Here is a 26959-nt window from a genome sequence, read left to right as displayed (position 1 = left end):
TTGGGTACTCGTGTGATCTAAGTGACTCAGTTTTGGAATACAACTGTTGCGTGGTGCACCGCGACCTCCAGGCACCCCGGAGTTTCTGAAAAAAAATTTTCTGCGATTTTCACGAAACCACTTTTCTTGAACTTGAATTGGGCTAAAAAGCCATCACTGAAAATAAAAATTCTCTGAGTAGTGTTTAAATACTGATCCTTACCCTGCCTGGGTTTTCCACTGAGCATTTCCGCGAGCTCTACCTGAAGTTCTCTGGGGATAGGATTTTGACATGTTACCCAAACCAAAAGGAATGAGTGGGAAACAATCAAGACAACAGATAGAAGCACTTGCATTTGAATGAGTTTCAAGCATGCTTGGGTACTCGTGTAATCTGAGTGACTCAGTTTTGGAATACAACTGTGGCGTGGTGCACCGCGACCTCCAGGCACCCCGGAGTTTCTGAAAAAAAATTTTCTGCGATTTTCACGAAACCACTTTTCTTCAACTTGAATTGGGCTAAAAATCCATCCCTGAAAATAAAAATTCTCTGAGTAGTGTGGAAATGCTGATCCTTACCCTACCTGGGGTGTCCACTGAGCATTTCCGCGAACTCTACTTGAAGTTCTCTGGGCATGGGATTTTGACATGTTACCCAAACCAAAAGGAATGAGTGGGAAACAATCAAGACAACAGAGAGAAGCACTTGCATTTGAATGAGTTTGAAGCCTGCTTGGGTACTCGTGTGATCTGAGTGACTCAGTTTTCGAATACAACTGTCGCGTGGTGCACCGCGACCTCCAGGCACCCCGGAGTTTCTGAAAAAAAATTTTCTGCGATTTTCACAAAACCACTTTTCTTCAACTTGAATTGGGCTAAAAATCCATCACTGAAAATAAAAATTCTCTGAGTAGTGTGTAAATGCTGATCCTTACCCTGCCTGGGTTGTCCACTGAGCATTTCCGCGAACTCTACCTGAAGTTCTCTGGGCATGGGATTTTGACATGTTCCCCAAACCAAAAGGAATGAGTGGGAAAAAATCAAGAAAACAGATAGAAGCACTTGCATTTGAATGAGTTTCAAGCATGCTTGGGTGCTCGTGTGATCTGAGTGACTTAGTTTTCGAATACAACTGTCGCGTGGTGAACCGCGACCTCCAGGCACCCCGGAGTTTCTGAAAAAAAATTTTCTGCGATTTTCACGAAACCACTTTTCTTCAACTTGAATTGGGCTAAAAATCCATCCCTGAAAATAAAAATTCTCTGAGTAGTGTGTAAATGCTGATCCTTACCCTGCCTGGGTTGTCCACTGAGCATTTCCCCGAACTCTACCTGAAGTTCTCTGGGCATGGGATTTTGACATGTTCCCCAAACCAAAAGGAATGAGTGGGAAAAAATGAAGAAAACAGATAGAGGCACTTGCATTTGAATGAGTTTCAAGCATGCTTGGGTACTCGTGTGATCTGAGTGACTCAGTTTTGGAATACAACTGTCGCGTGGTGCACCGCGACCTCAAGGCACCCCGGAGTTTCTGAAAAAAAAATTTCTGCAATTTTCACGAAACCACTTTTCATCAACTTGAATTGGGCTAAAAATCCATCCCTGAAAATAAAAATTCTCTGAGTAGTGTGGAAATGCTGATCCTTACCCTACCTGGGGTGTCCACTGAGCATTTCCGCGAACTCTACTTGAAGTTTTCTGGGCATGGGATTTTGACATGTTACCCAAACCAAAAGGAATGAGTGGGAAACAATCAAGACAACAGATAGAAGCACTTGCATTTGAATTAGTTTCAAGCATGCTTCGGTACTCGTGTGATCTGAGTGACTCAGTTGTCGAATACAACTGTCGCGTGGTGCACCGCGACCTCCAGGCACCCCGGAGTTTCTGAAAAAAAAATTTCTGCGATTTTCACGAAACCACTTTTCTTCAACTTGAATTGGGCTAAAAATCCATCACTGAAAATAAAAATTCTCTGAGTAGTGTGTAAATGCTGATCCTTACCCTGCCTGGGTTGTCCACTGAGCATTTCCGCGAACTCTACCTGAAGTTCTCTGGGCATGGGATTTTGACATGTTCCCCAAACCAAAAGGAATGAGTGGGAAAAAATCAAGAAAACAGATAGAGGCACTTGCATTTGAATGAGTTTCAAGCATGCTTGGGTACTCGTGTGATCTGAGTGACTCAGTTTTGGAATACAACTGTCGCGTGGTGCACCGCGACCTCCAGGCACCCCGGAGTTTCTGAAAAAAAATTTTCTGCGATTTTCACGAAACCACTTTTCATCAACTTGAATTGGGCTAAAAATCTATCTCTGAAAATAAAAATTCTCTGAGAAGTGTGTAAATGCTGATCCTTACCCTGCCTGGGTTGTCCACTGAGCATTTCCCCGAACTCTACCTGAAGTTCTCTGGGCATGGGATTTTGACATGTTACCCAAACCAAAAGGAATGAGTTGGAAACAATCAAGACAACAGATAGAAGCACTTGCATTTGAATGAGTTTCAAGCATGCTTGGGTACTCGTGTGATCTGAGTGACTCAGTTTTCGAATACAACTGTCGCGTGGTGCACCGCGACCTCCAGGCACCCCGGAGTTTCTGAAAAAAAAATTTCTGCGATTTTCACAAAACCACTTTTCTTCAACTTGAATTGGGCTAAAAATCCATCACTGAAAATAAAAATTCTCTGAGTAGTGTGTAAATGCTGATCCTTACCCTGCCTGGGTTGTCCACTGAGCATTTCCCCGAACTCTACCTGAAGTTCTCTGGGCATGGGATTTTGACATGTTACCCAAACCAAAAGGAATGAGTGGGAAACAATCAAGAGAAGAGATAGAGGCACTTGCATTTGAATGAGTTTCAAGAATGCTTGGGTACTCGTGTGATCTGACTGACTCAGTTTTGGAATACAATTGTCGCGTGGTGCACCGCGACCTCATGGCACCCCGGAGTTTCTGAAAAAAAATTTTCTGCAATTTTCACGAAACCACTTTTCATCAACTTGAATTGGGCTAAAAATCCATCCCTGAAAATAAAAATTCTCTGAGTAGTGTGGAAATGCTGATCCTTACCCTACCTGGGGTGTCCACTGAGCATTTCCGCGAACTCTACTTGAAGTTCTCTGGGCATGGGATTTTGACATGTTACCCAAACCAAAAAGAATGAGTGGGAAACAATCAAGACAACAGAAAGAAGCACTTGCATTTGAATGAGTTTCAAGCATGCTTGGGTACTAGTGTGATCTGAGTGACTCAGTTTTTGAATACAACTGTCACGTGGTGCACCGCGACCTCCAGGCACCCCGGAGTTTCTGAAAAAAAATTTTCTGCGATTTTCACGAAACCACTTTTCTTCAACTTGAATTGGGCTAAAAATCCATCACTGAAAATAAAAATTCTCTGAGTAGTGTGGAAATACTGATCCTTACCCTGCCTGGGTTTTCCACTGAGCATTTCCGCGAGCTCTACCTGAAGTTCTCTGGGCATGGGATTTTGACATGTTACCCAAACCAAAAGGAATGAGTGGGAAACAATCAAGACAACAGGTAGAAGCACTTGCATTTGAATGAGTTTCAAGCATGCTTGGGTACTCGTGTGATCTGAGTAACTCAGTTTTGGAATACAACTGTCGCGTGGTGCACCGCGACCTCCAGGCACCCCGGAGTTTCTGAAAAAAAAATTTCTGCGATTTTCACGAAACCACTTTTCTTCAACTTGAATTGGGCTAAAAATCCATCCCTGAAAATAAAAATTCTCTGAGTAGTGTGTAAATGCTGATCCTTACCCTGCCTGGGTTGTCCACTGAGCATTTCCGCGAACTCTACCTGAAGTTCTCTGGGCATGGGATTTTGACATGTTCCCCAAACCAAAAGGAATGAGTCGGAAACAATCAAGAAAAGAGATAAAGGCACTTGCATTTGAATGAGTTTCAAGCATGCTTGGGTACTCGTGTGATCTAAGTGACTCAGTTTTGGAATACAACTGTTGCGTGGTGCACCGCGACCTCCAGGCACCCCGGAGTTTCTGAAAAAAAATTTTCTGCGATTTTCACGAAACCACTTTTCTTGAACTTGAATTGGGCTAAAAATCCATCACTGAAAATAAAAATTCTCTGAGTAGTGTGTAAATGCTGATCCTTACTCTGCCTGGGTTGTCCACTGAGCATTTCCGCGAACTCTACCTGAAGTTCTCTGGGCATGGGATTTTGACATGTTCCCCAAACCAAAAGGAATGAGTGGGAAAAAATCAAGAAAACAGATAGAAGCACTTGCATTTGAATGAGTTTCAAGCATGCTTGGGTACTCGTGTGATCTGAGTGACTCAGTTTTGGAACACAACTGTCGCGTGGTGCACCGCGACCTCAAGGCACCCCGGAGTTTCTGAAAAAAAATTTTCTGCGATTTTCACGAAACCACTTTTCTTCAACTTGAATTAGGCTAAAAATCCATCATTGAAAATAAAAATTCTCTGAGTATTGTGGAAATGCTGATCCTTACCCTACCTGGGGTGTCCACTGAGCATTTCCGCGAACTCTACTTGAAGTTCTCTGGGCATGGGATTTTGACATGTTACCCAAACCAAAAGGAATGAGTGGGAAACAATCAAGACAACAGATAGAAGCACTTGCATTTGAATGAGTTTCAAGCATGCTTGGGTACTCGTGTGATCTGAGTGACTTAGTTTTCGAATACAACTGTCGCGTGGTGAACCGCGACCTCCAGGCACCCCGGAGTTTCTGAAAAAAAAATTTCTGCGATTTTCACGAAACCACTTTTCTTCAACTTGAATTGGGCTAAAAATCCATCACTGAAAATAAAAATTCTCTGAGTAGTGTGTAAATGCTGATCCTTACCCTGCCTGGGTTGTCCACTGAGCATTTCCCCGAACTCTACCTGAAGTTCTCTGGGCATGGGATTTTGACATGTTCCCCAAACCAAAAGGAATGAGTGGGAAACAATCAAGAAAAGAGATAGAGGCACTTGCATTTGAATGAGTTTCAAGAATGCTTGGGTACTCGTGTGATCTGACTGACTCAGTTTTGGAATACAATTGTCGCGTGGTGCACCGCGACCTCATGGCACCCCGGAGTTTCTGAAAAAAAATTTTCTGCAATTTTCACGAAACCACTTTTCATCAACTTGAATTGGGCTAAAAATCCATCCCTGAAAATAAAAATTCTCTGAGTAGTTTGGAAATGCTGATCCTTACCCTACCTGGGGTGTCCACTGAGCATTTCCGCGAACTCTACTTGAAGTTCTCTGGGCATGGGATTTTGACATGTTACCCAAACCAAAAAGAATGAGTGGGAAAGAATCAAGACAACAGATAGAAACACTTGCATTTGAATGAGTTTCAAGCATGCTTGGGTACTAGTGTGATCTGAGTGACTCAGTTTTCGAATACAACTGTCACGTGGTGCACCGCGACCTCCAGGCACCCCGGAGTTTCTGAAAAAAAAATGTTTGCGATTTTCACGAAACCACTTTTCTTCAACTTGAATTGGGCTAAAAATCCATCACTGAAAATAAAAATTCTCTGAGTAGTGTGGAAATACTGATCCTTACCCTGCCTGGGATGTCCACTGAGCATTTCCGCGAGTTCTACCTGAAGTTTTCTGGGCATGGGATTGTGACATGTTCCCCAAACCAAAAGGAATGAGTGGGAAACAATCAAGACAACAGATAGAAGCACTTGCATTTGAATGAGTTTCAAGCATGCTTGGGTACTCGTGTAATCTGAGTGACTCAGTTTTGGAATACAACTGTGGCGTGGTGCACCGCGACCTCCAGGCACTCCGGAGTTTCTGAAAAAATATTTTCTGCGATTTTCACGAAACCACTTTTCTTCAACTTGAATTGGGCTAAAAATCCATCACTGAAAATAAAAATTCTCTGAGTAGTGTGTAAATGCTGATCCTTACCCTGCCTGGGTTTTCCACTGAGCATTTCCGCGAACTCTACCTGACGTTCTCTGGGCATGGAATTTTGACATGTTCCCCAAACCAAAAGGAATGAGTGGGAAAAAATCAAGACAACAGATAGAAGCACTTGCATTTGAATGACTTTCAAGCATGCTTGGGTACTCGTGTGATCTGAGTGACTCAGTTTTGTAATACAACTGTCGCGTGGTGCATTGTGACCTCCAGGCACCCCGGAGTTTCTGAAAAAAAATTTTTTGCGATTTTCACGAAACCATTTTTCTTCAACTTGAATTGGGCTAAAAATCCATCACTGAAAATAAAAATTCTCTGAGTAGTGTGTAAATTCTGATCCTTACCCTGCCTGGGTTGTCCACTGAGCATTTCACCGAACTCTACCTGAAGTTCTCTGGGCATGGGATTTTGACATGTTCCCCAAACCAAAAGGAATGAGTGGGAAAAAATCAAGAAAACAAATAGAGGCACTTGCATTTGAATGAGTTTCAAGCATGCTTGGGTACTCGTGTGATCTGAGTGACTTAGTTTTGGAATACAACTGTCGCGTGGTGCACCGCGACCTCCAGGCACCCCGGAGTTTGTGAAAAAAAATTTTCTGCGATTTTCACGAAACCACTTTTCTTCAACTTGAATTGGGCTAAAAATCCATCACTGAAAATAAAAATTCTCTGAGTAGTGTGTAAATGCTGATCCTTACCCTGCCTGGGTTGTCCACTGAGCATTTCCCCGAACTCTACCTGAAGTTCTCTGGGCATGGGATTTTGACATGTTACCCAAACCAAAAGGAATGAGTGGGAAACAATCAAGAGAAGAGATAGAGGCACTTGCATTTGAATGAGTTTCAAGAATGCTTGGGTACTCGTGTGATCTGAGTGACTCAGTTTTGGAATACAACTGTCGCGTGGTGCACCGCGACCTCCAGGCACCCCGGAATTTCTGAAAAAAAATTTTCTGCGATTTTCACGAAACCACTTTTCTTCAACTTGAATAGGGCTAAAAATCCATCATTGAAAATAAAAATTCTCTGAGTAATGTGGAAATGCTGATCCTTACCCTACCTGGGGTGTCCACTGAGCATTTCCACGAACTCTACTTGAAGTTCTTTGGGCATGGGATTTTGACATGTTACCCAAACCAAAAAGAATGAGTGGGAAACAATCAAGACAACAGATAGAAGCACTTGCATTTGAATGAGTTTCAAGCATGCTTGGGTACTCGTGTGATCTGAGTGACTCAGTTTTGGAATACAACTGTCGCGTGGTGCACCGCGACCTCATGGCACCCCGGAGTTTCTGAAAAAAATTTTTCTGCGATTTTCACGAAACCACTTTTCTTGAACTTGAATTGGGCTAAAAATCCATCACTGAAAATAAAAATTCTCTGAGTAGTGTGGAAATACTGATCCTTACCCTGCCTGGGTTGTCCACTGAGCATTTCCGCGAGCTCTACCTGAAGTTCTCTGGGCATGGGATTTTGACATGTTACCCAAACCAAAAGGAATGAGTGGGAAACAATCAAGACAACAGATAGAAGCACTTGCATTTGAATGAGTTTCAAGCATGCTTGGGTACTCGTGTGATCTAAGTGACTCAGTTTTGGAATACAACTGTCGCGTGGTGCACCGCGACCTCCAGGCACCCCGGAGTTTCTGAAAAAAAATTTTCTGCGATTTTCACTAAACCACTTTTCTTCAACTTGAATTGGGCTAAAAATCCATCACTGAAAATAAAAATTCTCTGAGTAGTGTGGAAATGCTGATCCTTACCCTACCTTGGGTGTCCATTGAGTATTTCCGCGAACTCTACTTGAAGTTCTCTGGGCATGGGATTTTGACATGTTACCCAAACCAAAAGGAATGAGTGGGAAACAATCAAGACAACAGATAGAAGCACTTGCATTTGAATGAGTTTTAAGCATGCTTGGGTACTCGTGTGATCTGAGTGACTCAGTTTTGTAATACAACTGTCGCGTGGTGCATTGTGACCTCCAGGCACCCCGGAGTTTCTGAAAAAAAATTTTTTGCGATTTTCACGAAACCACTTTTCTTCAACTTGAATTGGGCTAAAAATCCATCACTGAAAATAAAAATTCTCTGAGTAGTGTGTAAATTCTGATCCTTACCCTGCCTGGGTTGTCCACTGAGCATTTCCCCGAACTCTACCTGAAGTTCTCTGGGCATGGGATTTTGACATGTTCCCCAAACCAAAAGGAATGAGTGGGAAACAATCTAGACAACAGGTAGAAGCACTTGCATTTGAATGAGTTTTAAGCATGCTTGGGCACTCGTGTGATCTGAGTGACTCAGTTTTGTAATACAACTGTCGCGTGGTGCATTGTGACCTCCAGGCACCCCGGAGTTTCTGAAAAAAATTTTTTTGCGATTTTCACGAAACCACTTTTCTTCAACTTGAATTGGGCTAAAAATCCATCACTGAAAATAAAAATTCTCTGAGTAGTGTGTAAATTCTGATCCTTACCCTGCCTGGGTTGTCCACTGAGCATTTCCCCGAACTCTACCTGAAGTTCTCTGGGCATGGGATTTTGACATGTCCCCCAAACCAAAAGGAATGAGTGGGAAAAAATCAAGAAAACAGATAGAGGCACTTGCATTTGAATGAGTTTCAAGCATGCTTGGGTACTCGTGTGATCTGAGTGACTCAGTTTTGGAATACAACTGTCGCGTGGTGCACCGCGACCTCCAGGCACCCCGGAGTTTCTGAAAAAAAATTTTCTGCGATTTTCACGAAACCACTTTTCTTCAACTTGAATTGGGCTAAAAATCCATCACTGAAAATAAAAATTCTCTGAGTAGTGTGTAAATGCTGATCCTTACCCTGCCTGGGTTGTCCACTGAGCATTTCCCCGAACTCTACCTGAAGTTCTCTGGGCATGGGATTTTGACATGTTACCCAAACCAAAAGGAATGAGTGGGAAACAATCAAGAGAAGAGATAGAGGCACTTGCATTTGAATGAGTTTCAAGAATGCTTGGGTACTCGTGTGATCTGACTGACTCAGTTTTGGAATACAATTGTCGCGTGGTGCACCGCGACCTCATGGCACCCCGGAGTTTCTGAAAAAAAATTTTCTGCAATTTTCACGAAACCACTTTTCATCAACTTGAATTGGGCTAAAAATCCATCCCTGAAAATAAAAATTCTCTGAGTAGTGTGGAAATGCTGATCCTTACCCTACCTGGGGTGTCCACTGAGCATTTCCGCGAACTCTACTTGAAGTTCTCTGGGCATGGGATTTTGACATGTTACCCAAACCAAAAAGAATGAGTGGGAAACAATCAAGACAACAGAAAGAAGCACTTGCATTTGAATGAGTTTCAAGCATGCTTGGGTACTAGTGTGATCTGAGTGACTCAGTTTTCGAATACAACTGTCACGTGGTGCACCGCGACCTCCAGGCACCCCGGAGTTTCTGAAAAAAAATTTTCTGCGATTTTCACGAAACCACTTTTCTTCAACTTGAAATGGGCTAAAAATCCATCACTGAAAATAAAAATTCTCTGAGTAGTGTGGAAATACTGATCCTTACCCTGCCTGGGTTGTCCACTGAGCATTTCCGCGAGTTCTACCTGAAGTTCTCTGGGCATGGGATTTTGACATGTTCCCCAAACCAAAAGGAATGAGTGGGAAACAATCAAGACAACAGATAGAAGCACTTGCATTTGAATGAGTTTCAAGCGTGCTTGGGTACTCGTGTGATCTGAGTGACTCAGTTTTGGAATACAACTGTCGCGTGGTGCACCGCGACCTCCAGGCACCCCGGAATTTCTGAAAAAAAATTTTCTGCGATTTTCACGAAACCACTTTTCTTCAACTTGAATTGGGCTAAAAATCCATCCCTGAAAATAAAAATTCTCTGAGTAGTGTGTAAATTCTGATCCTTACCCTGCCTGGGTTGTCCACTGAGCATTTCCCCGAACTCTACCTGAAGTTCTCTGGGCATGGGATTTTGACATGTTCCCCAAACCAAAAGGAATGAGTGGGAAAAAATCAAGAAAACAGATAGAGGCACTTGCATTTGAATGAGTTTCAAGAATGCTTGGGTACTCGTGTGATCTGAGTGACTCAGTTTTGGAATACAACTGTCGCGTGGTGCACCGCGACCTCCAGGCACCCCGGAGTTTCTGAAAAAAAATTTTCTGCGATTTTCACGAAACCACTTTTCTTCAACTTGAATTGGGCTAAAAATCCATCACTGAAAATAAAAATTCTCTGAGTAGTGTGTAAATGCTGATCCTTACCCTGCCTGGGTTGTCCACTGAGCATTTCCCCGAACTCTACCTGAAGTTCTCTGGGCATGGGATTTTGACATGTTACCCAAACCAAAAGGAATGAGTGGGAAACAATCAAGAGAAGAGATAGAGGCACTTGCATTTGAATGAGTTTCAAGAATGCTTGGGTACTCGTGTGATCTGACTGACTCAGTTTTGGAATACAATTGTCGCGTGGTGCACCGCGACCTCATGGCACCCCGGAGTTTCTGAAAAAAAATTTTCTGCAATTTTCACGAAACCACTTTTCATCAACTTGAATTGGGCTAAAAATCCATCCCTGAAAATAAAAATTCTCTGAGTAGTGTGGAAATGCTGATCCTTACCCTACCTGGGGTGTCCACTGAGCATTTCCGCGAGTTCTACCTGAAGTTCTCTGGGCATGGGATTTTGACATGTTACCCAAACGAAAAGAAATGAGTGGAAAACAATCAAGACAACAGATAGAAGCACTTGCATTTGAATGAGTTTCAAGCATGCTTGGGTACTCGTGTGATCTGAGTGACTCAGTTTTCGAATACAACTGTCGCGTGGTGCACCGCGACCTCCAGGCACCCCGGAGTTTCTGAAAAAAAATTTTCTGCGATTTTCACGAAACCACTTTTCTTCAACTTGAATTGGTCTAAAAATCCATCACTGAAAATAAAAATTCTCTGAGTAGTGTGGAAATACTGATCCTTACCCTGCCTGGGTTGTCCACTGAGTATTTCCGCGAGCTCTACCTGAAGTTCTCTGGGCATGGGATTTTGACATGTTCCCCAAACCAAAAGGAATGAGTGGGATACAATCAAGACAACAGATAGAAGCACTTGCATTTGAATGAGTTTCAAGCATGCTTGGGTACTCGTGTGATCTGAGTGACTCAGTTTTGTTATACAACTGTCGCGTGGTGCATTGTGACCTCCAGGCACCCCGGAGTTTGTGAAAAAAAAATTTCTGCGATTTTCACGAAACCACTTTTCTTCAACTTGAATTGGGCTAAAAATCCATCACTGAAAATAAAAATTCTCTGAGTAGTGTGTAAATTCTGATCCTTACCCTGCCTGGGTTGTCCACTGAGCATTTCCCCGAACTCTACCTGAAGTTCTCTGGGCATGGGATTTTGACATGTTACCCAAACCAAAAGGAATGAGTGGGAAACAATCAAGAGAAGAGATAGAGGCACTTGCATTTGAATGAGTTTCAAGAATGCTTGGGTACTCGTGTGATCTGACTGACTCAGTTTTGGAATACAATTGTCGCGTGGTGCACCGCGACCTCATGGCACCCCGGAGTTTCTGAAAAAAAATTTTCTGCAATTTTCACGAAACCACTTTTCATCAACTTGAATTGGGCTAAAAATCCATCCCTGAAAATAAAAATTCTCTGAGTAGTGTGGAAATGCTGATCCTTACCCTACCTGGGGTGTCCACTGAGCATTTCCGCGAACTCTACTTGAAGTTCTCTGGGCATGGGATTTTGACATGTTACCCAAACCAAAAGAAATGAGTGGAAAACAATCAAGACAACAGATAGAAGCACTTGCATTTGAATGAGTTTCAAGCGTGCTTGGGTACTCGTGTGATCTGAGTGACTCAGTTTTGGAATACAACTGTCGCGTGGTGCACCGCGACCTCCAGGCACCCCGGAATTTCTGAAAAAAAATTTTCTGCGATTTTCACGAAACCACTTTTCTTCAACTTGAATTGGGCTAAAAATCCATCCCTGAAAATAAAAATTCTCTGAGTAGTGTGGAAATGCTGATCATTACCCTACCTGGGGTGTCCACTGAGCATTTCCGCGAACTCTACTTGAAGTTCTCTGGGCATGGGATTTTGACATGTTACCCAAACCAAAAGAAATGAGTGGAAAACAATCAAGACAACAGATAGAAGCACTTGCATTTGAATGAGTTTCAAGCATGCTTGGGTACTCGTGTGATCTGAGTGACTCAGTTTTCGAATACAACTGTCGCGTGGTGCACCGCGACCTCCAGGCACCCCGGAGTTTCTGAAAAAAAATTTTCTGCGATTTTCACGAAACCACTTTTCTTCAACTTGAATTGGTCTAAAAATCCATCACTGAAAATAAAAATTCTCTGAGTAGTGTGGAAATACTGATCCTTACCCTGCCTGGGTTGTCCACTGAGTATTTCCGCGAGCTCTACCTGAAGTTCTCTGGGCATGGGATTTTGACATGTTCCCCAAACCAAAAGGAATGAGTGGGAAACAATGAAGACAACAGATAGAAGCACTTGCATTTGAATGAGTTTCAAGCATGCTTGGGTACTCGTGTGATCTGAGTGACTCAGTTTTGGAATACAACTGTCGCGTGGTGCACCGCGACCTCCAGGCACCCCGGAGTTTCTGAAAAAAAATTTTCTGCGATTTTCACGAAACCACTTTTCTTCAACTTGAATTGGGCTAAAAATCCATCATTGAAAATAAAAATTCTCTGAGTAGTGTGGAAATGCTGATCCTTACCCTACCTGGGGTGTCCACTGAGCATTTCCACGAACTCTACTTGATGTTCTCTGGGCATGGGATTTTGACATGTTACCCAAACCAAAAGGAATGAGTGGGAAACAATCAAGACAACAGATAGAAGCACTTGCATTTGAATGAGTTTCAAGCATGCTTGGGTACTCGTGTGATCTAAGTGACTCAGTTTTGGAATACAACTGTCGCGTGGTGCACCGCGACCTCCAGGCACCCCGGAGTTTCTGAAAAAAAATTTTCTGGGATTTTCAAAAAACCACTTTTCTTCAACTTGAATTGGGCTAAAAATCCATCACTGAAAATAAAAATTCTCTGAGTAGTGTGGAAATGCTGATCCTTACCCTACCTGGGGTGTCCATTGAGTATTTCCGCGAACTCTACTTGAAGTTCTCTGGGCATGGGATTTTGACATGTTACCCAAACCAAAAGGAATGAGTGGGAAACAATCAAGACAACAGATAGAAGCACTTGCATTTGAATGAGTTTCAAGCATGCTTGGGTACTCGTGTGATCTGAGTGACTCAGTTTTGGAATACAACTGTCGCGTGGTGCACCGCGACCTCCAGGCACCCGGAGTTTCTGAAAAAAAATTTTCTGCGATTTTCACGAAACCACTTTTCTTCAACTTGAATTGGGCTAAAAATCCATCCCTGAAAATAAAAATTCTCTGAGTAGTGTGTAAATGCTGATCCTTACCCTGCCTGGGTTGTCCACTGAGCATTTCCCCGAACTCTACCTGAAGTTCTCTGGGCATGGGATTTTGACATGTTCCCCAAACCAAAAGGAATGAGTGGGAAACAATCAAGACAACAGATAGAAGCACTTGCATTTGAATGAGTTTCAAGCATGCTTGGGTACTCGTGTGATCTGAGTGACTCAGTTTTGGAATACAACTGTCGCGTGGTGCACCGTGACCTCAAGGCACCCCGGAGTTTCTGAAAAAAAATTTTCTGCAATTTTCACGAAACCACTTTTCATCAACTTGAATTGGGCTAAAAATCCATCCCTGAAAATAAAAATTCTCTGAGTAGTGTGGAAATGCTGATCCTTACCCTACCTGGGGTGTCCACTGAGCATTTCCGCGAACTCTACTTGAAGTTCTCTGGGCATGGGATTTTGACATGTTACCCAAACCAAAAAGAATGAGTGGGAAACAATCAAGACAACAGATAGAAGCACTTGCATTTGAATGAGTTTCAAGCATGCTTGGGTACTCGTGTGATCTAAGTGACTCAGTTTTGGAATACAACTGTCGCGTGGTGCACCGCGACCTCCAGGCACCCCGGAGTTTCTGAAAAAAAATTTTCTGCGATTTTCACGAAACCACTTTTCTTCAACTTGAATTGGGCTAAAAATCCATCACTGAAAATAAAAATTCTCTGAGTAGTGTGTAAATGCTGATCCTTACCCTGCCTGGGTTGTCCACTGAGCATTTCCCCGAACTCTACTTGAAGTTCTCTGGGCATGGGATTTTGACATGTTACCCAAACCAAAAAGAATGAGTGGGAAACAATCAAGACAACAGATAGAAGCACTTGCATTTGAATGAGTTTCAAGCATGCTTGGGTACTCGTGTGATCTGAGTGACTCAGTTTTTGAATACAACTGTCGCGTGGTGCACCGCGACCTCCAGGCACCCCGGAGTTTCTGAAAAAAAATTTTCTGCGATTTTCACGAAACCACTTTTCTTGAACTTGAATTGGGCTAAAAATCCATCACTGAAAATAAAAATTCTCTGAGTAGTGTGGAAATACTGATCCTTACCCTGCCTGGGTTGTCCACTGAGCATTTCCGCGAGGTCTACCTGAAGTTCTCTGGGCATGGGATTTTGACATGTTACCCAAATCAAAAGGAATGAGTGGGAAACAATCTAGACAACAGGTAGAAGCACTTGCATTTGAATGAGTTTCAAGCGTGCTTGGGTACTCGTGTGATCTGAGTGACTCAGTTTTGGAATACAACTGTCGCGTGGTGCACCGCGACCTCCAGGCACCCCGGAATTTCTGAAAAAAAATTTTCTGCGATTTTCACGAAACCACTTTTCTTCAACTTGAATTGGGCTAAAAATCCATCCCTGAAAATAAAAATTCTCTGAGTAGTGTGGAAATGCTGATCATTACCCTACCTGGGGTGTCCACTGAGCATTTCCGCGAACTCTACTTGAAGTTCTCTGGGCATGGGATTTTGACATGTTACCCAAACCAAAAGAAATGAGTGGAAAACAATCAAGACAACAGATAGAAGCACTTGCATTTGAATGAGTTTCAAGCATGCTTGGGTACTCGTGTGATCTGAGTGACTCAGTTTTCGAATACAACTGTCGCGTGGTGCACCGCGACCTCCAGGCACCCCGGAGTTTCTGAAAAAAAATTTTCTGCGATTTTCACGAAACCACTTTTCTTCAACTTGAATTGGGCTAAAAATCCATCACTGAAAATAAAAATTCTCTGAGTAGTGTGTAAATGCTGATCCTTACCCTGCCTGGGTTGTCCACTGAGCATTTCCCCGAACTCTACCTGAAGTTCTCTGGGCATGGGATTTTGACATGTTACCCAAACCAAAAGGAATGAGTGGGAAACAATCAAGAGAAGAGATAGAGGCACTTGCATTTGAATGAGTTTCAAGAATGCTTGGGTACTCGTGTGATCTGACTGACTCAGTTTTGGAATACAATTGTCGCGTGGTGCACCGCGACCTCATGGCACCCCGGAGTTTCTGAAAAAAAATTTTCTGCAATTTTCACGAAACCACTTTTCATCAACTTGAATTGGGCTAAAAATCCATCCCTGAAAATAAAAATTCTCTGAGTAGTGTGGAAATGCTGATCCTTACCCTACCTGGGGTGTCCACTGAGCATTTCCGCGAGTTCTACCTGAAGTTCTCTGGGCGTGGGATTTTGACATGTTCCCCAAACCAAAAGGAATGAGTGGGAAACAATCAAGACAACAGATAGAAGCACTTGCATTTGAATGAGTTTCAAGCGTGCTTGGGTACTCGTGTGATCTGAGTGACTCAGTTTTGGAATACAACTGTCGCGTGGTGCACCGCGACCTCCAGGCACCCCGGAATTTCTGAAAAAAAATTTTCTGCGATTTTCACGAAACCACTTTTCTTCAACTTGAATTGGGCTAAAAATCCATCCCTGAAAATAAAAATTCTCTGAGTAGTGTGGAAATGCTGATCATTACCCTACCTGGGGTGTCCACTGAGCATTTCCGCGAACTCTACTTGAAGTTCTCTGGGCATGGGATTTTGACATGTTACCCAAACGAAAAGAAATGAGTGGAAAACAATCAAGACAACAGATAGAAGCACTTGCATTTGAATGAGTTTCAAGCATGCTTGGGTACTCGTGTGATCTGAGTGACTCAGTTTTCGAATACAACTGTCGCGTGGTGCACCGCGACCTCCAGGCACCCCGGAGTTTCTGAAAAAAAATTTTCTGCGATTTTCACGAAACCACTTTTCTTCAACTTGAATTGGTCTAAAAATCCATCACTGAAAATAAAAATTCTCTGAGTAGTGTGGAAATACTGATCCTTACCCTGCCTGGGTTGTCCACTGAGTATTTCCGCGAGCTCTACCTGAAGTTCTCTGGGCATGGGATTTTGACATGTTCCCCAAACCAAAAGGAATGAGTGGGATACAATCAAGACAACAGATAGAAGCACTTGCATTTGAATGAGTTTCAAGCATGCTTGGGTACTCGTGTGATCTGAGTGACTCAGTTTTGTTATACAACTGTCGCGTGGTGCATTGTGACCTCCAGGCACCCCGGAGTTTCTGAAAAAAATTTTTTTGCGATTTTCACGAAACCACTTTTCTTCAACTTGAATTGGGCTAAAAATCCATCACTGAAAATAAAAATTCTCTGAGTAGTGTGTAAATTCTGATCCTTACCCTGCCTGGGTTGTCCACTGAGCATTTCCCCGAACTCTACCTGAAGTTCTCTGGGCATGGGATTTTGACATGTTCCCCAAACCAAAAGGAATGAGTGGGAAAAAATCAAGAAAACAGATAGAGGCACTTGCATTTGAATGAGTTTCAAGCATGCTTGGGTACTCGTGTGATCTGAGTGACTCAGTTTTGGAATACAACTGTCGCGTGGTGCACCGCGACCTCCAGGCACCCCGGAGTTTGTGAAAAAAAAATTTCTGCGATTTTCACGAAACCACTTTTCTTCAACTTGAATTGGGCTAAAAATCCATCACTGAAAATAAAAATTCTCTGAGTAGTGTGTAAATGCTGATCCTTACCCTGCCTGGGTTGTCCACTGAGCATTTCCCCGAACTCTACCTGAAGTTCTCTGGGCATGGGATTTTGACATGTTACCCAAACCAAAAGGAATGAGTGGGAAACAATCAAGAGAAGAGATAGAGGCACTTGCATTTGAATGAGTTTCAAGAATGCTTGGGTACTCGTGTGATCTGACTGACTCAGTTTTGGAATACAATTGTCGCGTGGTGCACCGCGACCTCATGGCACCCCGGAGTTTCTGAAAAAAAATTTTCTGCAATTTTCACGAAACCACTTTTCATCAACTTGAATTGGGCTAAAAATCCATCCCTGAAAATAAAAATTCTCTGAGTAGTGTGGAAATGCTGATCCTTACCCTACCTGGGGTGTCCACTGAGCATTTCCGCGAACTCTACTTGAAGTTCTCTGGGCATGGGATTTTGACATGTTACCCAAACCAAAAGAAATGAGTGGAAAACAATCAAGACAACAGATAGAAGCACTTGCATTTGAATGAGTTTCAAGCGTGCTTGGGTACTCGTGTGATCTGAGTGACTCAGTTTTGGAATACAACTGTCGCGTGGTGCACCGCGACCTCCAGGCACCCCGGAATTTCTGAAAAAAAATTTTCTGCGATTTTCACGAAACCACTTTTCTTCAACTTGAATTGGGCTAAAAATCCATCCCTGAAAATAAAAATTCTCTGAGTAGTGTGGAAATGCTGATCATTACCCTACCTGGGGTGTCCACTGAGCATTTCCGCGAACTCTACTTGAAGTTCTCTGGGCATGGGATTTTGACATGTTACCCAAACCAAAAGAAATGAGTGGAAAACAATCAAGACAACAGATAGAAGCACTTGCATTTGAATGAGTTTCAAGCATGCTTGGGTACTCGTGTGATCTGAGTGACTCAGTTTTCGAATACAACTGTCGCGTGGTGCACCGCGACCTCCAGGCACCCCGGAGTTTCTGAAAAAAAATTTTCTGCGATTTTCACGAAACCACTTTTCTTCAACTTGAATTGGTCTAAAAATCCATCACTGAAAATAAAAATTCTCTGAGTAGTGTGGAAATACTGATCCTTACCCTGCCTGGGTTGTCCACTGAGTATTTCCGCGAGCTCTACCTGAAGTTCTCTGGGCATGGGATTTTGACATGTTCCCCAAACCAAAAGGAATGAGTGGGAAACAATGAAGACAACAGATAGAAGCACTTGCATTTGAATGAGTTTCAAGCATGCTTGGGTACTCGTGTGATCTGAGTGACTCAGTTTTGGAATACAACTGTCGCGTGGTGCACCGCGACCTCCAGGCACCCCGGAGTTTCTGAAAAAAAATTTTCTGCGATTTTCACGAAACCACTTTTCTTCAACTTGAATTGGGCTAAAAATCCATCATTGAAAATAAAAATTCTCTGAGTAGTGTGGAAATGCTGATCCTTACCCTACCTGGGGTGTCCACTGAGCATTTCCACGAACTCTACTTGATGTTCTCTGGGCATGGGATTTTGACATGTTACCCAAACCAAAAGGAATGAGTGGGAAACAATCAAGACAACAGATAGAAGCACTTGCATTTGAATGAGTTTCAAGCATGCTTGGGTACTCGTGTGATCTAAGTGACTCAGTTTTGGAATACAACTGTCGCGTGGTGCACCGCGACCTCCAGGCACCCCGGAGTTTCTGAAAAAAAATTTTCTGGGATTTTCAAAAAACCACTTTTCTTCAACTTGAATTGGGCTAAAAATCCATCACTGAAAATAAAAATTCTCTGAGTAGTGTGGAAATGCTGATCCTTACCCTACCTGGGGTGTCCATTGAGTATTTCCGCGAACTCTACTTGAAGTTCTCTGGGCATGGGATTTTGACATGTTACCCAAACCAAAAGGAATGAGTGGGAAACAATCAAGACAACAGATAGAAGCACTTGCATTTGAATGAGTTTCAAGCATGCTTGGGTACTCGTGTGATCTGAGTGACTCAGTTTTGGAATACAACTGTCGCGTGGTGCACCGCGACCTCCAGGCACCCGGAGTTTCTGAAAAAAAATTTTCTGCGATTTTCACGAAACCACTTTTCTTCAACTTGAATTGGGCTAAAAATCCATCCCTGAAAATAAAAATTCTCTGAGTAGTGTGTAAATGCTGATCCTTACCCTGCCTGGGTTGTCCACTGAGCATTTCCCCGAACTCTACCTGAAGTTCTCTGGGCATGGGATTTTGACATGTTCCCCAAACCAAAAGGAATGAGTGGGAAACAATCAAGACAACAGATAGAAGCACTTGCATTTGAATGAGTTTCAAGCATGCTTGGGTACTCGTGTGATCTGAGTGACTCAGTTTTGGAATACAACTGTCGCGTGGTGCACCGTGACCTCAAGGCACCCCGGAGTTTCTGAAAAAAAATTTTCTGCAATTTTCACGAAACCACTTTTCATCAACTTGAATTGGGCTAAAAATCCATCCCTGAAAATAAAAATTCTCTGAGTAGTGTGGAAATGCTGATCCTTACCCTACCTGGGGTGTCCACTGAGCATTTCCGCGAACTCTACTTGAAGTTCTCTGGGCATGGGATTTTGACATGTTACCCAAACCAAAAAGAATGAGTGGGAAACAATCAAGACAACAGATAGAAGCACTTGCATTTGAATGAGTTTCAAGCATGCTTGGGTACTCGTGTGATCTAAGTGACTCAGTTTTGGAATACAACTGTCGCGTGGTGCACCGCGACCTCCAGGCACCCCGGAGTTTCTGAAAAAAAATTTTCTGCGATTTTCACGAAACCACTTTTCTTCAACTTGAATTGGGCTAAAAATCCATCACTGAAAATAAAAATTCTCTGAGTAGTGTGTAAATGCTGATCCTTACCCTGCCTGGGTTGTCCACTGAGCATTTCCCCGAACTCTACTTGAAGTTCTCTGGGCATGGGATTTTGACATGTTACCCAAACCAAAAAGAATGAGTGGGAAACAATCAAGACAACAGATAGAAGCACTTGCATTTGAATGAGTTTCAAGCATGCTTGGGTACTCGTGTGATCTGAGTGACTCAGTTTTTGAATACAACTGTCGCGTGGTGCACCGCGACCTCCAGGCACCCCGGAGTTTCTGAAAAAAAATTTTCTGCGATTTTCACGAAACCACTTTTCTTGAACTTGAATTGGGCTAAAAATCCATCACTGAAAATAAAAATTCTCTGAGTAGTGTGGAAATACTGATCCTTACCCTGCCTGGGTTGTCCACTGAGCATTTCCGCGAGGTCTACCTGAAGTTCTCTGGGCATGGGATTTTGACATGTTACCCAAATCAAAAGGAATGAGTGGGAAACAATCTAGACAACAGGTAGAAGCACTTGCATTTGAATGAGTTTCAAGCGTGCTTGGGTACTCGTGTGATCTGAGTGACTCAGTTTTGGAATACAACTGTCGCGTGGTGCACCGCGACCTCCAGGCACCCCGGAATTTCTGAAAAAAAATTTTCTGCGATTTTCACGAAACCACTTTTCTTCAACTTGAATTGGGCTAAAAATCCATCCCTGAAAATAAAAATTCTCTGAGTAGTGTGGAAATGCTGATCATTACCCTACCTGGGGTGTCCACTGAGCATTTCCGCGAACTCTACTTGAAGTTCTCTGGGCATGGGATTTTGACATGTTACCCAAACCAAAAGAAATGAGTGGAAAACAATCAAGACAACAGATAGAAGCACTTGCATTTGAATGAGTTTCAAGCATGCTTGGGTACTCGTGTGATCTGAGTGACTCAGTTTTCGAATACAACTGTCGCGTGGTGCACCGCGACCTCCAGGCACCCCGGAGTTTCTGAAAAAAAATTTTCTGCGATTTTCACGAAACCACTTTTCTTCAACTTGAATTGGTCTAAAAATCCATCACTGAAAATAAAAATTCTCTGAGTAGTGTGGAAATACTGATCCTTACCCTGCCTGGGTTGTCCACTGAGTATTTCCGCGAGCTCTACCTGAAGTTCTCTGGGCATGGGATTTTGACATGTTCCCCAAACCAAAAGGAATGAGTGGGAAACAATGAAGACAACAGATAGAAGCACTTGCATTTGAATGAGTTTCAAGCATGCTTGGGTACTCGTGTGATCTGAGTGACTCAGTTTTGGAATACAACTGTCGCGTGGTGCACCGCGACCTCCAGGCACCCCGGAGTTTCTGAAAAAAAATTTTCTGCGATTTTCACGAAACCACTTTTCTTCAACTTGAATTGGGCTAAAAATCCATCATTGAAAATAAAAATTCTCTGAGTAGTGTGGAAATGCTGATCCTTACCCTACCTGGGGTGTCCACTGAGCATTTCCACGAACTCTACTTGATGTTCTCTGGGCATGGGATTTTGACATGTTACCCAAACCAAAAAGAATGAGTGGGAAACAATCAAGACAACAGATAGAAGCACTTGCATTTGAATGAGTTTCAAGCATGCTTGGGTACTCGTGTGATCTGAGTGACTCAGTTTTGGAATACAACTGTCGCGTGGTGCACCGTGACCTCAAGGCACCCCGGAGTTTCTGAAAAAAAATTTTCTGCAATTTTCACGAAACCACTTTTCATCAACTTGAATTGGGCTAAAAATCCATCCCTGAAAATAAAAATTCTCTGAGTAGTGTGGAAATGCTGATCCTTACCCTACCTGGGGTGTCCACTGAGCATTTCCGCGAACTCTACTTGAAGTTCTCTGGGCATGGGATTTTGACATGTTACCCAAACCAAAAAGAATGAGTGGGAAACAATCAAGACAACAGATAGAAGCACTTGCATTTGAATGAGTTTCAAGCATGCTTGGGTACTCGTGTGATCTAAGTGACTCAGTTTTGGAATACAACTGTCGCGTGGTGCACCGCGACCTCCAGGCACCCCGGAGTTTCTGAAAAAAAATTTTCTGCGATTTTCACGAAACCACTTTTCTTCAACTTGAATTGGGCTAAAAATCCATCACTGAAAATAAAAATTCTCTGAGTAGTGTGTAAATGCTGATCCTTACCCTGCCTGGGTTGTCCACTGAGCATTTCCCCGAACTCTACTTGAAGTTCTCTGGGCATGGGATTTTGACATGTTACCCAAACCAAAAAGAATGAGTGGGAAACAATCAAGACAACAGATAGAAGCACTTGCATTTGAATGAGTTTCAAGCATGCTTGGGTACTCGTGTGATCTGAGTGACTCAGTTTTTGAATACAACTGTCGCGTGGTGCACCGCGACCTCCAGGCACCCCGGAGTTTCTGAAAAAAAATTTTCTGCGATTTTCACGAAACCACTTTTCTTGAACTTGAATTGGGCTAAAAATCCATCACTGAAAATAAAAATTCTCTGAGTAGTGTGGAAATACTGATCCTTACCCTGCCTGGGTTGTCCACTGAGCATTTCCGCGAGGTCTACCTGAAGTTCTCTGGGCATGGGATTTTGACATGTTACCCAAATCAAAAGGAATGAGTGGGAAACAATCTAGACAACAGGTAGAAGCACTTGCATTTGAATGAGTTTCAAGCGTGCTTGGGTACTCGTGTGATCTGAGTGACTCAGTTTTGGAATACAACTGTCGCGTGGTGCACCGCGACCTCCAGGCACCCCGGAATTTCTGAAAAAAAATTTTCTGCGATTTTCACGAAACCACTTTTCTTCAACTTGAATTGGACTAAAAATCCATCCCTGAAAATAAAAATTCTCTGAGTAGTGTGGAAATGCTGATCCTTACCCTACCTGGGGTGTCCACTGAGCATTTCCGCGAACTCTACTTGAAGTTCTCTGGGCATGGGATTTTGACATGTTACCCAAACCAAAAGAAATGAGTGGAAAACAATCAAGACAACAGATAGAAGCACTTGCATTTGAATGAGTTTCAAGCATGCTTGGGTACTCGTGTGATCTGAGTGACTCAGTTTTCGAATACAACTGTCGCGTGGTGCACCGCGACCTCCAGGCACCCCGGAGTTTCTGAAAAAAAATTTTCTGCGATTTTCACGAAACCACTTTTCTTCAACTTGAATTGGTCTAAAAATCCATCATTGAAAATAAAAATTCTCTGAGTAGTGTGGAAATGCTGATCCTTACCCTACCTGGGGTGTCCACTGAGCATTTCCACGAACTCTACTTGAAGTTCTCTGGGCATGGGATTTTGACATGTTACCCAAACCAAAAAGAATGAGTGGGAAACAATCAAGACAACAGATAGAAGCACTTGCATTTGAATGATTTTCAAGCATGCTTGGGTACTCGTGTGATCTGAGTGACTCAGTTTTGGAATACAACTGTCGCGTGGTGCACCGCGACCTCCAGGCACCCGAAGTTTCTGAAAAAAAATTTTCTGCGATTTTCACGAAACCACTTTTCTTCAACTTGAATTGGGCTAAAAATCCATCCCTGAAAATAAAAATTCTCTGAGTAGTGTGTAAATGCTGATCCTTACCCTGCCTGGGTTGTCCACTGAGCATTTCCCCGAACTCTACCTGAAGTTCTCTGGGCATGGGATTTTGACATGTTCCCCAAACCAAAAGGAATGAGTGGGAAACAATCAAGACAACAGATAGAAGCACTTGCATTTGAATGAGTTTCAAGCATGCTTGGGTACTCGTGTGATCTGAGTGACTCAGTTTTGGAATACAACTGTCGCGTGGTGCACCGTGACCTCAAGGCACCCCGGAGTTTCTGAAAAAAAATTTTCTGCAATTTTCACGAAACCACTTTTCATCAACTTGAATTGGGCTAAAAATCCATCCCTGAAAATAAAAATTCTCTGAGTAGTGTGGAAATGCTGATCCTTACCCTACCTGGGGTGTCCACTGAGCATTTCCGCGAACTCTACTTGAAGTTCTCTGGGCATGGGATTTTGACATGTTACCCAAACCAAAAAGAATGAGTGGGAAACAATCAAGATAACAGATAGAAGCACTTGCATTTGAATGAGTTTCAAGCATGCTTGGGTACTCGTGTGATCTAAGTGACTCAGTTTTGGAATACAACTGTCGCGTGGTGCACCGCGACCTCCAGGCACCCCGGAGTTTCTGAAAAAAAATTTTCTGCGATTTTCACGAAACCACTTTTCTTCAACTTGAATTGGGCTAAAAATCCATCACTGAAAATAAAAATTCTCTGAGTAGTGTGTAAATGCTGATCCTTACCCTGCCTGGGTTGTCCACTGAGCATTTCCCCGAACTCTACTTGAAGTTCTCTGGGCATGGGATTTTGACATGTTACCCAAACCAAAAAGAATGAGTGGGAAACAATCAAGACAACAGATAGAAGCACTTGCATTTGAATGAGTTTCAAGCATGCTTGGGTACTCGTGTGATCTGAGTGACTCAGTTTTGGAATACAACTGTCGCGTGGTGCACCGCGACCTCAAGGCACCCCGGAGTTTCTGAAAAAAAAATTTCTTCAATTTTCACGAAACCACTTTTCATCAACTTGAATTGGGCTAAAAATCCATCCCTGAAAATAAAAATTCTCTGAGTAGTGTGGAAATGCTGATCCTTACCCTGCCTGGGTTGTCCACTGAGCATTTCCGCGAACTCTACCTGAAGTTCTCTGGGCATGGGATTTTGACATGTTCCCCAAACCAAAAGGAATGAGTGGGAAAAAATCAAGAAAACAGATAGAAGCACTTGCATTTGAATGAGTTTCAAGCATGCTTGGGTACTCGTGTGATCTGAGTGACTCAGTTTTTGAATTCAACTGTCGCGTGGTGCACCGCGACCTCCAGGCACCCCGGAGTTTCTGAAAAAAAATTTTCTGCGATTTTCACGAAACCACTTTTCTTGAACTTGAATTGGGCTAAAAATCCATCACTGAAAATAAAAATTCTCTGAGTAGTGTGGAAATACTGATCCTTACCCTGCCTGGGTTGTCCACTGAGCATTTCCGCGAGGTCTACCTGAAGTTCTCTGGGCATGGGATTTTGACATGTTACCCAAATCATAAGGAATGAGTGGGAAACAATCTAGACAACAGGTAGAAGCACTTGCATTTGAATGAGTTTCAAGCGTGCTTGGGTACTCGTGTGATCTGAGTGACTCAGTTTTGGAATACAACTGTCGCGTGGTGCACCGCGACCTCCAGGCACCCCGGAATTTCTGAAAAAAAATTTTCTGCGATTTTCACGAAACCACTTTTCTTCAACTTGAATTGGGCTAAAAATCCATCCCTGAAAATAAAAATTCTCTGAGTAGTGTGGAAATGCTGATCATTACCCTACCTGGGGTGTCCACTGAGCATTTCCGCGAACTCTACTTGAAGTTCTCTGGGCATGGGATTTTGACATGTTACCCAAACCAAAAGAAATGAGTGGAAAACAATCAAGACAACAGATAGAAGCACTTGCATTTGAATGAGTTTCAAGCATGCTTGGGTACTCGTGTGATCTGAGTGACTCAGTTTTCGAATACAACTGTCGCGTGGTGCACCGCGACCTCCAGGCACCCCGGAGTTTCTGAAAAAAAATTTTCTGCGATTTTCACGAAACCACTTTTCTTCAACTTGAATTGGTCTAAAAATCCATCACTGAAAATAAAAATTCTCTGAGTAGTGTGGAAATACTGATCCTTACCCTGCCTGGGTTGTCCACTGAGTATTTCCGCGAGCTCTACCTGAAGTTCTCTGGGCATGGGATTTTGACATGTTCCCCAAACCAAAAGGAATGAGTGGGAAACAATGAAGACAACAGATAGAAGCACTTGCATTTGAATGAGTTTCAAGCATGCTTGGGTACTCGTGTGATCTGAGTGACTCAGTTTTGGAATACAACTGTCGCGTGGTGCACCGCGACCTCCAGGCACCCCGGAGTTTCTGAAAAAAAATTTTCTGCGATTTTCACGAAACCACTTTTCTTCAACTTGAATTGGGCTAAAAATCCATCATTGAAAATAAAAATTCTCTGAGTAGTGTGGAAATGCTGATCCTTACCCTACCTGGGGTGTCCACTGAGCATTTCCACGAACTCTACTTGAAGTTCTCTGGGCATGGGATTTTGACATGTTACCCAAACCAAAAAGAATGAGTGGGAAACAATCAAGACAACAGATAGAAGCACTTGCATTTGAATGAGTTTCAAGCATGCTTGGGTACTCGTGTGATCTGAGTGACTCAGTTTTGGAATACAACTGTCGCGTGGTGCACCGCGACCTCCAGGCACCCGGAGTTTCTGAAAAAACATTTTCTGCGATTTTCACGAAACCACTTTTCTTCAACTTGAATTGGGCTAAAAATCCATCCCTGAAAATAAAAATTCTCTGAGTAGTGTGTAAATGCTGATCCTTACCCTGCCTGGGTTGTCCACTGAGCATTTCCCCGAACTCTACCTGAAGTTCTCTGGGCATGGGATTTTGACATGTTCCCCAAACCAAAAGGAATGAGTGGGAAACAATCAAGACAACAGATAGAAGCACTTGCATTTGAATGAGTTTCAAGCATACTTGGGTACTCGTGTGATCTGAGTGACTCAGTTTTGGAATACAACTGTCGCGTGGTGCACCGTGACCTCAAGGCACCCCGGAGTTTCTGAAAAAAAATTTTCTGCAATTTTCACGAAACCACTTTTCATCAACTTGAATTGGGCTAAAAATCCATCCCTGAAAATAAAAATTCTCTGAGTAGTGTGGAAATGCTGATCCTTACCCTACCTGGGGTGTCCACTGAGCATTTCCGCGAACTCTACTTGAAGTTCTCTGGGCATGGGATTTTGACATGTTACCCAAACCAAAAAGAATGAGTGGGAAACAATCAAGACAACAGATAGAAGCACTTGCATTTGAATGAGTTTCAAGCATGCTTGGGTACTCGTGTGATCTAAGTGACTCAGTTTTGGAATACAACTGTCGCGTGGTGCACCGCGACCTCCAGGCACCCCGGAGTTTCTGAAAAAAACTTTTCTGCGATTTTCACGAAACCACTTTTCTTCAACTTGAATTGGGCTAAAAATCCATCACTGAAAATAAAAATTCTCTGAGTAGTGTGTAAATGCTGATCCTTACCCTGCCTGGGTTGTCCACTGAGCATTTCCCCGAACTCTACTTGAAGTTCTCTGGGCATGGG

Source organism: Atractosteus spatula, chromosome 3, assembly GCF_055471065.1.
Source record: "Atractosteus spatula isolate fAtrSpa1 chromosome 3, fAtrSpa1.hap1, whole genome shotgun sequence".
NCBI lineage: Eukaryota > Metazoa > Chordata > Actinopteri > Semionotiformes > Lepisosteidae > Atractosteus > Atractosteus spatula.
Note: the sequence above shows the minus strand (reverse complement) of the source record.